A 15,546-nucleotide genomic window follows, 5' to 3' on the forward strand; every position below is an offset into this window, starting at 1 on the left:
AATTATATGTATTCAAGCAACTCATCACTTAGTATTGCAGCCACCAAATGATGAAACATGCACATGTCACTTCATTCCTTTTACAAGTTTAGAATTTTTTGCTAAAGGTAGTCATACTCACATTTCATTAAAAAACCATGAGCATTCTTCAAGCACTGCAGAATACTTTGTTTCCTCCAGAATTTTATCTTCTGGAGGGCAACTGTGTTGGTCTGCAGTAGAACACCTAGACTTCAGTCCAATAGCACCTTAGAAAACAAGAAGATTTTGAGGGTATAAGCTTTAGAGTGGCAAAGCTCTATATGGGAACAAAGACACTTTCCACACTGGCAGCACCATGCAGTACTGCCTTCCCTGGTCCAGATGGGGGAAGATTTTCGCTGCCAGACCTGGGCAGAGTCTGCACTTACTTTGTTTATTCCATTGTCAATCCTGTTGAATTCAGATCACTTTGAACTCGGATCTTCCTCCCCCCCCCCCATTGAAATAGGAAAGTCTTCTGCATGTGGTTAGGGTAATTCAGAAGGGGGGGGGAGCCAAACCTCTTTCTTTCTTTTCTTGAAGGGTGGGGGGAGAGGAGCCAAGCAGGGAGCCTCTTTCTACTCTTGGAGGGGAGGGGGAGAAGATTGAAAAAGGCAGAGAAGGGAGAAAAAATCCATGACCGACAGAAGTTGAGAGAAATTAGGGGCTTCTCCTTTAAGGCAAATTCGTCACATGACCACCTGTGACCAATCACGGGTCCTCTACCACAGAGGAGAGCCCAGATTCAAAACAATGCGATTTTATAATATATTCAAGATTAAAAGCACTCTAAGATATCGCACAATAAAGGTGGGTCACTCCGGATCAATCCTTCTTGCTGCAGAAGGAAATTTAAAATCGCCCCAAATCCAAACGAAAATCGCATTCTGTGTAGAGGGCAGGGACTGAATCAATCTGTGGTTGGAATAAAAGCTCCGTGCAGTTTACACCCTGGTCCACCTCGGATTAGTGCTTCTACACGAGGCAACAAGGGCAGAAAGGTCCCACTGCGTGGGGGGTGGGATGGGCAGTGGCCTTTTTTTCTGCGTAGGAATATGGTGACAATACCACATTCCTAAACAAAAAAAAAATTGCCCTAGGTAGCTTGGTGGCTATGCAGAGCTGCCTAGGGCATTTTTGCCCCTTCTGAGACATAGTAGTTGGACTCCTGGAAGGCTGACTCTCCCCTGTCACAAGGACCTGCCCTGGCAGTGGCCCTGTTGGCACCCAGGGCAGAAAAGGTAATGTGGAAATTATCTTTCCTTGCTGTGGGGCACCAAAGGGCCTGAATCGGGATGGGCCTGGGTTGGTGCCAACATCATATGGAAGCGAGGATTAGCCCTGAACCCAGACGAGCTCTGGTCCAGGCCTAATTCCCTATGTGGAAAAGGTCTAATAAAACCATTTTCTGCACCTGTCATGGATTCCCTCTCTGTCTTCTAAGACCTGTTCTGGGTCTCTTTTAAGTTTTCCCTCAGTTCTTTAATAAAACATTTTGAACCACTCTGGCTTTACATCCTCAAGTCACAACCACATGACTGGATTCCTTGACACCTACATATGAATGTTTTCTTCTCCATGGCCACAGAATTATATAAATGGTTTCTTGGATAAAGTTAGGCAGAAGAGGGGATTGTATGTAGGTATAGGTTTTCTAACCTGCTTAAAAACAAGATTGGCCCCCTGAAATGATACATCCTGTTAGGGATAGGAGTCCTGTTCTCTTTGGCATGTGCTTGCTACCACAATGGTTTTGATGTGAATGTCTCTTGACTGCAGGAGAGTCCCCCTCAAGTGACAAGCATCCATGCATGAGTGTATCCTGGGCAATTTCATTGGGACCTTCTGCCATGGTTCTGGATTCAGGCAATGCTTCATATAAGAGTAGGGAGATTAGCATAAATAAGATTAAAGGTTTATTAAAAAAACTAATAGCATAGGGAATTAACATCCTTATCCATTGTTGTTCCTTTATATATTTCTGAAACAGCCTAGGGGGTGGGACGTGTCCGGCTGTCCAAGTTGGAATAGGGCCAATCAGGGTTCAGCCAGCTTTGCCCTGATTGGCCCTGCCCCTGCGGCTCCTGCCCTCTGGCCCTGGACACTAGCCTCTTTGCTCTCAGATGCTCAGTGCCTGGAGCCAGCAGCAGGTGAGAGGGCCCTGGGCAAAGGGTCGTGGTGGAGGGCTTGCTAATGAGGACCTCTTGGCCTGCTAGGCTGGGCCTGCTCACTAGGGCCTCCCGGCCTGCTGGCTGCCTGCTAAGGATCTCTGTCTTGGCCCTTCTAACGAGCTGCCCAGCCCTCGCCCGCCCCACTTGATTTGGCTGTGAGGTGCGTCCCAAAGCTACCTTAAGCTGCCTGGCCAGGGGCCAGGGGAGGGGACCCTTTCAGGGCCTGTTCTTAGGAACAGGCTTTGAAGCTAGTAAATAATATAAAGAGTACAAGGAGCACACATAATGACAAAGCAATAAACTACTGATCTATAAATCCTAATTATGCCTGACTCCTAACATAAGTAATCTGTAAACCACTGGAAATGGTAAAAATAATTGGTTAAGGCCTAAGTGAGAAGAGAAAGGGGCGGAGCCAGTCCAGGATAGCAGAAGGCGCTGATTGGCCCGTTGCCTGGACTGACAAGAATTCCAGCCAGTCGGGTGAGGGGCCAATTGGAAGGTGCAAAGCATCTTCCGAGTGGGCCCTCACCAGGACAGACCAGAGTTCCATCCAGTCGGGAGCAAACACTGCCCATCTGCTCCTGACCACTGCAGGGAGAGTTGTCTCCTGTTTCATCTGCACAACAACCTGTGCAGTAGGCCTCAAGTCTTTCAATTCAACAACAATTTGTGTGGGAGGCCTTAAATGTTTCTTCTCTACCACAACCCTATACAAAGTAGCCCTTTCTGCCTGGGGGACTGATCTTTATACTATGAAGATGAGCTGTAATTCCAGGAGCTCTTCAGACCCACCTGGAGGTTGGCCAGCCCTGGGTTGGAAATATTCCTGGAGTTTTGGAGGTGGGACTTCAAAATCGTGCAATGCCTCAGAGTCCAGCCTTTGAGGAGGCTGTGAGTACGCTTCTGGGACCGGGGGTAAGGCCGCGCCACTGCCGGGGGTGGGGAAGGAAGCCTTCCCCCCAGCCCCAAATCACACCTAGTGCTCGTTGTATTTACAAGTACAACGGGCTTGGTCCCTAGTCTGTAACTGCTCTGCGAGAGCAGTATAAATAAAAGGGTAAGGCGGTAGGGGTGGGCTGTGTCTGTGATGGGCAAGGGGGCCCATTGGCCCCTTGCCCATGACCTGATGTCAACCCGCCCCCCCAAACCTGGCCACTTTCGGGCAAGTGCCTCTATTATGCAGCTGTCCGCCTACAAGGTAGGTCACAGGCCGCCATGCTTCCAGGTCTGGAGGAACCCTCCCACGGCCATCCGCCTCCCTGACGATCCCCCGCCCTCCCGCAGACCACACCGCACGTGTCACTGATGTGGCGGTTGTGCTTCCCAGGCCGTTGGAACCCTCCCAGATGCTTCCCAGGTGCCTGTCCCCCTTCCAGATGATCCCCCGCCCTCCTGTGGACCCGGGGAGCATGCCGCATGCGTCGCTTCCTTCCTTCCTTCCTTCCTTCCTTCCTTCCTTCCTTCCTTCCTTCCTTCCTTCCTTCCTTCCTTCCTTCCTTCCTTCCTTCCTTCCTTCCTTCCTCTTTCTCTCCCTCTCATTTGCTCTCTTTCTTTCTTTCTTTCTTTCTTTCTTTCTTTCTTTCTTTCTTTCTTTCTTTCTTTCTTTCTTTCTTTCTTTCTTTCTTTCTTTCTTTTTCCCTTCCTTCTCTCCATCCATGCATGCATGCATGTACCCATCCCCCCATCCCTTTATCTCCTTTCTTGCTCCCATCCATCCATTTCTCTTCTGGCTTTCTCCCATTCTATGATAACTACTGCCTGCTAGCGCCCGCTGTAGCTCTTATACAACGGGCTTAATTTCTAGTCTAATATAAAAGGTTAGGATGTTGGGTGATAGTTAAGGTTGGTCCAAAAGATGACAGTTAAGGAAGTTTCACTGGGAGACATGGCTGACATGATGAAAACAGAATGGTAACCTGCTCATAAAATCCTGGATTGGGTCCCAGGGGCAGTAATTGGTGTTTAATAAAAATGTTGCCTGTTTGACTGACATGCTAGATCTGCAAGTCAGAACCACAATGTTGAAACCACTTTGGTTGGACTCCTCAATTGGGACATCAGGGTCCCTGATCATAGCCAAAGGTTTTACACCTCATTGGTTCACTAGGTGGACAATGGCAAAGAGAGGAAATTTTCTCAGGGAGGCAGACAATGAGATAACACTGCCTATTGGATGCAATTTACATTAGATTGTATCTATTCGGTGAGATAAAATCCTGGCATAAGCATATCAATGTGAAAGAGCAGGTGGTATATTTGGACGATAAGTAAATCAATGAATGGAGACACTAATATCATTTTGGATGTGAAGGGGGTGTATTTAGATGAGTTCCTAGGCAGATTGTCATTTGATATCCTTTCATTCTGAAGTGGAAAAATTCTCAGAGCACTGATATTCCCTCTGCCTCTCAAGATTCAGTTGCTATACTTCATTATTCTAAAGTCTGGGGAAACTGAATTAAGAAATAACAAAAATGCAGTGCCCACTTGGTGGGACCTATAAAGGGGTCCTAGCTGCACTCTTGGGTTCTGATCCAAAGCCTGGTACAAAGGTTACAACGATTTCCCATGTCACTGTTTTATTTATAGATCCTGGATGTGTTGTCCCTCTTATCTGGGATCATCTGACATCCTATGCACTGTGTAGCATTTAACATATTCTCAGCCTTGGGCAGGGGCAACACTAATCTTCTCTGCATTCTTCCAAGTATAGTGTATGTGCTGCCAAAGTGAGCATGTGTTTAACACATGTGTTGTAGTAAACAAATGATTATCAATGGGAATGTTATAGCGATGATAGGAGAACACCATTTGAATCTCACTGTTATGTTTCTAACCATAAATTAATTCACTTTGGGGGTTTTGCTATGCAACCCTGAGCAGATTTATACCCTTCTAAGCCCATTGACTTCAGTGGATACGGAAAAGGTATAATTCTAGGACTGCATTGTTGGAAAAACAGACATGTAAGCTATGGTCCACATCACTATTTTCTCAGCACTAAGCAATGCATTAATAATGCATTTCAAGAGCCTTGGGGCATATCAAGAATTAGCTTGTTGGAATACAAATAACTGTAACATTGAACTAGAAATGGACAAAATATTATTTAGCTTTGTTTTCCCTACATAAAGTACAATACCACAGAACCGCTCAAAACTCCATATTTCATCATCAACTGATGTTAGCTTTATTTAAAGTATTCTTATTATCACAGAATATCTAAAGAATATATATGACAGCTTGGTGCTCTGGGAAGTGCATTTGGTATCAGCAATAGTTTCAGAAGCAATTGAAACTCTCTGTATTCTGAAATTGCTGTTTTGTGCACTAGGCTTGGATGTAGAATATGAAGTACACGTACAATAAAAATCCTAGGCCAGCAGTTCTCAACTGCCATAATGCCGCAACCCCAACAGCGGAGGTGGCGGTCGCCCGTGTGCACGCAACAATTTTTGAGGTGGCATGGAGGCAGCGGCAGCCAGGGGGAGCAAAGTGCCCTTGTCTGGCCCTTGGGAGGTGGGCAAGCGCTAGCAGAAATTCCCGCAGGAGGCATTCGGAGGTGGTGGCAGCTCGTCCTTCTCGAGCACGCACACCATAAACAGAGCCTGTGCTTTTGAGAGCAGTCTCGGCGGCCCCTTACCGCCCCAGCCCCCCAGCAGAGCCCTTTCTGCCTGCTGCCGCAGGGGACAGCCAATCTCGCTTGGCTGCCACCTACTCGTTCCCAGAGCCCCAGTGCGCAGAGACCTTCTCCTGCAAGCAGCTGCTGCGGGTGCACCACCTCTGCCTGCCCACCACTGCCTGCTGCCACCACCCACCTGTGCCCGCCACAGTCGCCCACCACCGCCTCCAACCTGTCGACCCCATGGAAGGGGCCAGATGACCCCAATTTGAGTCCTGACTCGAAGGTTGAAAACCACTGCCCTAGGCAGTCAGTAAGGACAGATCCTCCATCATATTAAAACACCTTTAAGAATGTTCAAATGTTCTAAGAAGATTCAGGACACCTGGTAATATTTCAGACTTCAAAAATAAAAGGAAGGCAGATCAATAGAGACTCAAATAGAATTAGAAATTTGATGTAGTAATGGCAGATGCCTCTAAACTGGAGAACTGGGTTTGATTCCCCACTCCACAAGCAGCTAGCTGAGTGACCTTAGACCAGTCACAGTTCTCTCAGAGCTCTCTCAGCCTCACCTACCTCACAGCGTGTCTGTTTTGGGGAGAGGAAGGATAAGCGATTGCTGGCTGCTTTGAAACTCTTTCAGGTAGTAGATAGCGGAGTACAAAAATCAGCTCTTCTATGTAACTCATGGTTCATTCTTAATGCCTTTTAAAAATCTGTATACCTGTTGACATTTTTAAGAAACTGTCATTTAAGTTAAAAAACAACTCCGTTTTTTAAATGATCTAGCTGTTTCTTGACTTTCCAAGCTTGCTTGCATTAGGATTTCCTGAATTTTGAACTTGTTATGTGCATCTGTTTAAATTTCTGCTATCACTTGCAATCAGTTATGTGACCATTGCTCTGTCAGGAATAAAACTATTAAAATGCTAGCCGTGTTTGGGTTGCCAACTCCAGGTTGTGGAATTCCTGGAGAATTGTAGATGGAGCCTGGGGTGGACAGAGTTTGGGAATATGAGGGAGCACAATAGGAATGTGATGCTACAGAGTCCATCCCAAAGGATAAGGGATTGATACTCTCAACTACTGTATATGCAGGGCATGCTCTGAAAAACACACAGTACAGTACCTTTATTGGTATAATAACATTTTAGTTCCAGTAAATAAAATAACCTATAGGTTGCTGTAAACATGGATATATGTTTTTAATGCCATCTTTGTATCTACACAAGTATTTTGTTTTAATTATGTTGTTTGCTCAACCTTTGGGTTCCTGGCTTGTTTTTCAAACATGTTTTTTTCCCCCTTTTGTTCTTTCTGTGGTATTTCCTGACTGTGGAAGAGACCAGTAATGTTGTAATGGGCAGGGAATGGCTAATACTTTAACCTGGACTGAGAGCCTTGATTGACAGGGGACTCCAATGGAAGTCTACAGCCAAGAATGGCAGTTAAGAGTGCAAGTTAGAACTGTTGAGTTCAGAGTGAAGGATTGTAGAAAATCATGAATTAGAGGAGTGGGACCAGTGTTCTTTTAAATCTTTGTCTATGTTCCATTGTGTTCCCTTTCATTCAAGGAGCTGAGCCAGGAGGATTTAAACAGAAGGCACTTACTTGATGTTACTGCTCAGCTGCAATATGGCAATTGCGAAACTTAAAAAAAAAAAAAAAAACTTTGGCCACCATCCCCCAGATATCACAAATGATGTTTCCAACCTAATTTAAACAACTACAACAACAACAACAACAACAGTGTTTGGGGTTGTAACTGTAGAATAAGTTCACCAGAGAAAAAAGGATGGTGCATACGCCAGGCTCAGAAATCTGAAGTCCAGCAGTAAGTTGTGCACAATAGACCAAAGTTAAGTTGAACACTTCTGCATGGCCATTTTACCATGGAACAAGTTTATGGAAGAGCAATCCTGAAAACCCTAATGTGCCGTATTATTCTAGTCTGCTCTGTATGCAGAAAGCCATAGAGCTTGTGCTGCTCAGTGTTGTTTAAAGGTAAAGGTAAAGGTATCCCCGGTGCAAGCACCGGGTCATGTCTGACCCATAGGGTGACGCCCTCTAGTGTTTTCATGGCAGACTCAATACGGGGTGGTTTGCCAGTGCCTTCCCCAGTTATTACCGTTTACCCCCCAGCAAACTGGGTACTTGGAAGGATGAAAGGCTGAGTCAACCTTGAGCCGGCTGCTGGGATTGAACTCCCAGCCTCACGGGCAGACAGCTTCAGACAGCATTTCTGCTGCCTTACCACCCTGCACCACAAGAGGCTCTTCAGTGTTGTTTACCCTGTAAATATTTCAAAATCTGGCACCTACTGCTTCTCATGAAGAACCGATAAGAACCGTAAGTGGTTCACGTCACTGATGGTTTCTACCCAGATGGATTGAAAGTCTATCTTACAGACTTGAAAGGATGCAGTAAAAGTTAGGTCAAACTGAAGTTCTTTTATTGTAGAGTGGTGAATTTTTAGAAAGTAATTTAGAATGGCAGCTTGCCAGAAATATTTGGTGGAAGAAAGCGAGAGAGGGCTTGCAGTGCTTTTCATTATGTTTTTGTGAAGTTTAAACATAGGCTGGATGACCAATTAATTAGGTTAGTTCTGTTTCTTCAAGATACCTTTTATAGTCTTTGCTGCTGAATCTTATCATTAGGCTGCACTTGGTATAGGACTTGGATAGCAGTGAAAAGTAAAGGAATGTTCTTGAGTCAGCGAAGAGGTATGATGGGAAGAGATCTTGCTGTTTCAACCCTTCAGGAAACAATGGTCCTAGAAGATAATTCCTGGAATCTGCAATAAACTTTTGGGCATGCAAATTCCACCTCCCCCCCAAGAGACTTTTGGGCAGCTAACTGTAGTTGATTAATAGTCACCAGGGGCAAGAAAATCTTTACTATGCAACTATACTTTTTATCTCATAATTGTTGGAAACTATTGTCTCTAATGCCAGTTGAAATTTACCAGGTTTTTGAGTTTAGAACAGCTGTGACAGAAAGGTCTCACCATGCTGAAGGGCAGTGGGGGAAGGGGGCAGGTTTCAGGAAGGTGGGATTGTGTGAGAAGCCCACTTTCCTGCAAAAAAAACATTGCCCCATTTGGCTCTGTGGCGCCACAAGGGCCCACCTCTGCCACATCCACATGGGCCTGCCACAGGGCAGGATCCCTGGCAAAAAAGGGAACACAGATACTTCTGCATTCTCTTCGCATGGGACAAATGAGGGACCAATCCACGCCAGGTCCGAACCTAGCCCGGGATGGCGTTGACGTTGTATAGAATTAGCTCCGCAGCCTTATGGGTTTTCTGCCTGTGCCGAATCAGCCATAGTGAACCAAATGAATATACCAGATTAGAAGACAATAGGTGCTGGCCATTAACCTGGGGCGGCTCCTTGAGTGGTGGGAAATGTCAAGTGGTGCCTCTATTTCTGCCTGCTGCCAAAAGGCTCCTCTATGTGGCCCTGACATGCTGGCGAACGACAGTTTTTTGGAGATCAGTGCATAAATGCCTCCACTCGAAATGTTTAAAAATGTTACCAGCATCTGTTGTCCAATTAAGCATACCAGCCCTCTGCCGATATAGCCCCTACTGGGGGCAAGAAAGAATAATGGAAGTGGTCGTGACCGCCCTTCCAGCTTGTGTTCCCACCTCCCTTCCCTGCCAGACAATCTAGGTAACACCAGAGAATCACACAGGTCACATAAGCAATACCAGCTTTATTCTCTTCCCCACCCCTCCCACAAGACATAGAGGTAAACACTTATCTCTCCCTAGGCAGCCTATAGAGGAATCTTGATATCTCTAACCCTCTTTCCCTCCCTATAAATGCTCTTTTTAGTTTGGTCTGTGGTTGTCCCCTCCTCATCCACGAACATTGTGTCCTGCTCCTCTTGGTGCACTGGTATCTTGTGCCTGTTCTCGCAGATGCTGTGGAGGATAACATGCAGATGTTGTGGAGGATAACACATACAATGACCACAGGGTTGACATTGTGCAAGTGTACATGAAGCTGTTCAAGAAGGAATCTCCAGCATGCCTTAAGTCTACCAAAGGCATGCTCCACCACATTCCCTGTGCTGGAAAGCCTTATATTGCAGTAACTCTGCTGGTTGGTGCATGGCCGCTTATAGGGGGTTATGATCCACGTCCTCAGGGGTTATGCCTCGGCAGCCAAGATGAGGACTGGCACCTGAACATCTTCTATTGTGACCATAGGGTTCCCTGGGACATAGACCCCAGCATCCATGGCATTCCACAGTTTTACATGCAAGAAGTTTATACTGCCTATCAAGTGTGGTTTATCTTGCATAATCAATTTTTAAAATTCAGTTTGTTCTCTTAATTTTCCTTGAATGACTTCATCTCTTCTTTGGCCCTCATTGTCAATTGCATATATGTAAACCAATCCATTATTTTTACTTTTTGTTGACGTTTTTCCCAGTCTTGCAATCGTATATATTCAGCAATTGTATCCTTAAATTTTCTTCCTGTAAGGCTTTTCAGTGGTGAAAGATTGGGGCTTATTCTTTCTTTATACTTTGTCTAGATCTTTAACAGGCTGTTCCTCCATATTTATTCTTGTCTTGGTCCTGCAACATTTTTTTTTTTTGGTGGTCACATTAAACCATGCAACTGCTGTGCCAAAATGTCCTGTTCAAATTTTATAGTCATCTTACCTGGGTTTTTAATCCAGTCTGTGGCCCAGGTCAAAACTGCTGTATGGTAATATTAGTTCAATATTAGGAAAACCCATTCTTCTCCTTATCATCTTGTAGTATCCTAAAAGCAATTTGTAGCCTTTTGTTGTTCCATAAACATTTGTTAATATAGCTCTGCCATTTGGAATAAAAAATTCAGGTGGGGAAATACATTCATCTACACTGTGGGCATCCTTGCTGACCATGAAAAATTCAGTTCTGACCAGTGATTCAGTTCTTTGTTTATTTTTTGCCTAGTATCCTCATAGTTATTAATTATTAGGTTGCTCAAGTCCTGATCCAGATATACTTTAAGATATTTAACCTTAAGTGGATTCACTTCACAGCTTGTATGTGTTTCAATCTTTTTGAAGTTTTGGTCTTGGCCATATAATATGATTTCGGTCATTTTTTAGTTTTATAACCAGAAACTATACCAAATTCTTCCAGGCAGTTCCTAAGCTTCAGTAAAGACAGTTCAGGCTGTTCCATTAGGAGGACCACATCATCAACATAACTTCTAATCTTATATTCTTCTCCTTTAAATTGCAATCAAAAATACTAGGGTCTGTGCTTATTTTATTGCCTAGGGTCTCTAACACCACACTGATTAACAGTGGTGATAGTGAGCATCCTTGTCTAGTTCCCTTGGCTATTTCAATTTTTTCTTGGGATACCATTCCATTTACCAGGATATTTGCCGCTTGTCTCGTAATTTTTTTGTATCTATTGTAAAAAGTAGTTTCCACAGTCCATCTGGTGAAGCACCATCTTGTAGAAGTCCCAATGAACATTATCAAAAGCTTTCTCTGCATCGAAAATTCACAGAGCCAAGGCTACTTTAGAATTTTTAGCAAAGTCCATCACAACACCAGCCTGACATTTTCATATATCATTTTGTCATAAATCCAGTGTGGTCTTCATGAATTACTTGTGGTATACACTTCAGTCTTTTTGATGATATTTTTGCAGACACCTTATTGTCCACATTCTAAATATAGATTAAATGTAGATTTTTGACATTTTTGGCAATCTGAAATGGCTGATCCTGAAAATTTGAGACTTTATGGGACCACTAGATAGCTGATGTTGAAGTGTTTTTAGAAGGGTTGCAGTCCCTTTAAACGTATCCTGGGTGAACTCATGGTTTGGAGAATGTATTTAAAGGGATTGCAAGCCATTTAAACACCTTCAGAGTTCACTCACACCACAGCTTGCAAAAGGCATTTCAATTTTAAAGTGCCTGTTGAAAGCAATGGAGGATTAGAATTAAAACACCTTCTTTGGGAGCCCATGGAATTTAACCCCTGGCCTAATCTCTTTCACACTTGAGTCTTTTTTTGGGGAGGGGAAGGCACCAGTAACTATGCTGCAAATCTGGTGCTTCTGCCTCAAAAACACCCCCCCTCAGAGTCCCAGATACCCCCAGATCTATTCTCCATTATAGCCTATGGGGACCATTGACTATAATGGTCTCCATAGGGTATAACGGAGCTGGAAAGAATTTTGAATTCTGAATATTTACTGAATCTGAATACCATATTGGTATTAAGATTTGGGAATATCATGAAATACCAATATTTGGGGGGTCTGAATATCAGAACCCAAAACATGTGCACTCCTAGTACCCAGCAAAGGTCCTTACAAATCATTTCTTGTAATAGCATATTTCACATGAAATTTCTATTGTAGTCATCTGTTGGTTTCAGAGATTGATAGACTTGATTACATTCTTTAATTTCTGATAAACAAGAAAGCTTTTTCATTATTGTTGCATTTCTGGATCTTAGTGTGATATCTTCCAGCACCGTCCAGATGGTTTGTTTTGCAATAGAAAGCCAATATTTTTTTATTTTTCTTTCCCTTTGTTTAAATGGAATAAGGTAAAGGTATCCCCTGTGCAAGCACCGAGTAATGTCTGACCCTTGGGGTGACGCCCTCTAGCTTTTCATGGCAGACTCAATACGGGGTGGTTTGCCAGTGCCTTCCCCAGTCATTACCGTTTACCCCCCAGCAAGCTGGGTACTCATTTTACTGACCTCGGAAGGATGGAAGGCTGAGTCAACCTTGAGCCGGCTGCTGGGATCAAACTCCCAGCCTCATGGGCAGAGCTTTCAGACTGCATGTCTGCTGCATTACCACTCTGCGCTACAAGATGCTCTAAATGGAATAGAGTGCAATAAAACAGAAACTGAAGTGTTTAGACCTGGCATCATAGTACAGTAATAATTTCAATATGCAGGCAAGGCGTCAACCAAACAACACAACTTGCTTTGTAGGTGAGCACTCCAGAAACCACTCTAGGCATGTAAGTTGAGATTGTGAAAGAGCCCTTGAGAAAATGTTGAATTATTTAGCTCAGTGTGTTATCCCTTAGAAGTTTGTGAAGAACACTCCTGAAATACCCCTGTAGTGTCAGTATGGCCTCATCCTCAATATGAAATGGATTGAAAGGCCTACAGTAATAAGAGAGGTGTTAGAGATATTGCATGGATCAAAACAATGATTCATACCAATTTAAAATTTGAAGATTGAAAAAAAATTCTTTATAGAGCTATAACTTCACATTTTCCAACATTGAAATTAATTTGGGATCATTTCAAATGGAAGCAGATTTCATAGTGGTTATTTGCCCCACTTGATGAGCCTTTGGGGGGAATGACAGAGTAAAAGTCTATAAATAAATAAGTTTGTTTCTCACTTCCTCGTATAATCATAATGTGTTCATGCAGACCTGCTTTGTTGCCTAGTTTAGGGAAGGATTGTAACAAAGCCTTGATGTCTGCCACTTGAGTGTGTCCTACTCACATGGCGCTCATTTTGCTGTCCCTCTGCCTATGATGGCGATTTCCCCCAGCAGTGTGAGGCTTGTAAATGTTTTAGAAGCAACAAGTGAATATTGTTAGATTGCTGTAATGTTATAAAGATCTTTATATCATTTTCTGTGATTTTAAAAAAAAGTAAGTTTTTAAGCCTTTATAACTCTACTGGAGACTTACTTAAAAAAAACATTAAAGCTGTGAAGTCACAGAAAATAATACACAGATTGTTATAATGTTATAGTGAAATAACTGTATTCATTTACTTATTTAAATAACAATAAGCAAAATATCTTGAAATGCCCTGATGGTGTGAGCAGGTTTGGCCATTGCCAGGGATTAGGGCAGCAAAGCAGTGGGGGAATGTGACATATATGGAAGCCCTGTTGCTGCTGCAATATATCAAAAGGGAACAATACAAACCTCTCACTGCATTGGCCAGGATTCAAAAACATATTTTTGCTATCACCTTCACTGAACAACAACAGTCCCTATCACAGACTACTCTTTAAGCTTTTAATTGAAAAGATTTTTAAATTTTTTTGGTATACACAGGGTCTTCTATTTTAATACAAGTCTCAAACTCCCCATTTATGTATAAACTAATCATGCAGGGTTCTGTGAATCCAAGATTATAATTTCCTCTTTAAAAATGCAAGTACTTTGATGACATACTCCAAAACTGCAAATAATTGTGTGAAATATCTGAAAAATAAGGGTGGTGATGATTATGGTGGTGCTGCTGCTGCTGATGATGATGATAAGGCAGGTAAACCCCCCCCCTAAAAAAACCAGTGTTACTTTTTCAGTAACTGACATTTGTTGAAGTTAACCATTGTAAATGCTGTAAACTTAAAAATCCTGGTAATGTAAAATGAAGCATGACATTCTTCAGTATTCATGACATATTCCCTATCTTTGCTACCCTTCTATAGAGTTGTCATTACCTGTTATTTAGACAGATGGTCTTGCCATTTAAAAATGAAGCCAAGTAATGGTTTATAATAATCTATGGTAGCAATTATATTGCACCACATAATACTTATGCAGCCAAGAAGTAGTATAATGAAGAGATTAGTGTGACAGATGAAAGCAACCTGTTTGTTTTAATAGAATATTGAGTGCCTATTGAGTGTGGACAAGAACACTAATGCAAGTAACTTATCAATTGCAATGTTGCGCTGATGAGGTACAAAATGTTCTCTAGCATGGAATGGCTAGTAAGGCTGTGTTTCACAAATGATGGCTTCGACTCCAGAGCTTGTGGCCAGGTCACTTGGGTGTGCTGTAACAACTTGAATCCAGAGCAGGTGGACCTAATGGTTCTCAGTTATGAAGGCTAAGGCCACACAAGAGCAAGCAATGATAAACAGATGAATTAATCACAACTGAATTAAAAACCACACATCCTTATTGTACAAAGCAGTGTGGCTGAAGATATGCTGACGAAGGACTGAGCAACACTGAAGATGCTTTTCAGGCTGGTGAGTTTCCCTGTTGTGGGAGAGTCCCATTATTATACCATGAAAACATTGTTCATAGATCGCTGAATGAGATGAGGGAGGATGACTCTGAATCATTCGTAGTTTCACTGATGAGTGCTCCCAGTGCAATCTTAAGTAGAAAGACACCCTTCAATGCTCACTGATTTCAAATAGATCCAAGGTGTAGGACTGTACCCTTGATTCGATTGTTTTTTTTCATGACATTGTTTTGGTGTACAAGATTCAGACTAAGGGATTTTGGAGATATCCTATATAAAGAGTCCACAAATTCTTTCTCTCATTACTCACACTTAAGCTTGTTGAGTGGTGGAAGGCAGCTGTAGCAAAGCAAATATCTTTCTGAATTTGGTAAACTGGCATCAAGCACTTTCAGTACTTCGCAGTTTCACAGAAGGGGAAAACATACCAAATTCTTTTTGGAGAAAAGAAAAAGGTCTTCAAAAATTTTCCCACCCAAAGCGTTTTTTAAAACGTAGATTTCCCCCCCAAGTTTAGAATGCATCAATTTAAAGTATTGAATCTTGTATGCTTTAGTCTTCTATAGAATATGCTGGTATAGTAATCCCTTATCAACGAAGTGTGGCATTATATTTATTTATTGGATTCATAGCCTGCCGCTCTCAGAAACTGGTTCACAGCGGGTCACAAAAACAATCCATATAATAAAACCCCATTAGAACCCCAATTTCTACAAATAGGAGAG

The 15,546-nt window shown here is 43.0% G+C and overlaps 1 protein-coding gene and 1 non-coding gene across 4 annotated transcripts in view; one reads left to right on the plus strand and one right to left on the minus strand.

Annotated features, from left to right (window-relative positions):
• The window catches only part of DPP10 (dipeptidyl peptidase like 10), a 950,123-nt gene that overhangs the window by 258,011 nt on the left and 676,566 nt on the right, over positions 1-15,546 (plus strand). The window lies entirely within an intron of this gene.
• LOC143831037 (U6 spliceosomal RNA) lies at positions 4,831-4,932 on the minus strand. The gene has a single exon (XR_013228677.1). It is a non-coding gene; the product is annotated as a U6 spliceosomal RNA (small nuclear RNA).

The sequence above is a fragment of the Paroedura picta genome, chromosome 2, assembly GCF_049243985.1.
Source record: "Paroedura picta isolate Pp20150507F chromosome 2, Ppicta_v3.0, whole genome shotgun sequence".
In the NCBI taxonomy this organism is placed as follows: domain Eukaryota; kingdom Metazoa; phylum Chordata; class Lepidosauria; order Squamata; family Gekkonidae; genus Paroedura; species Paroedura picta.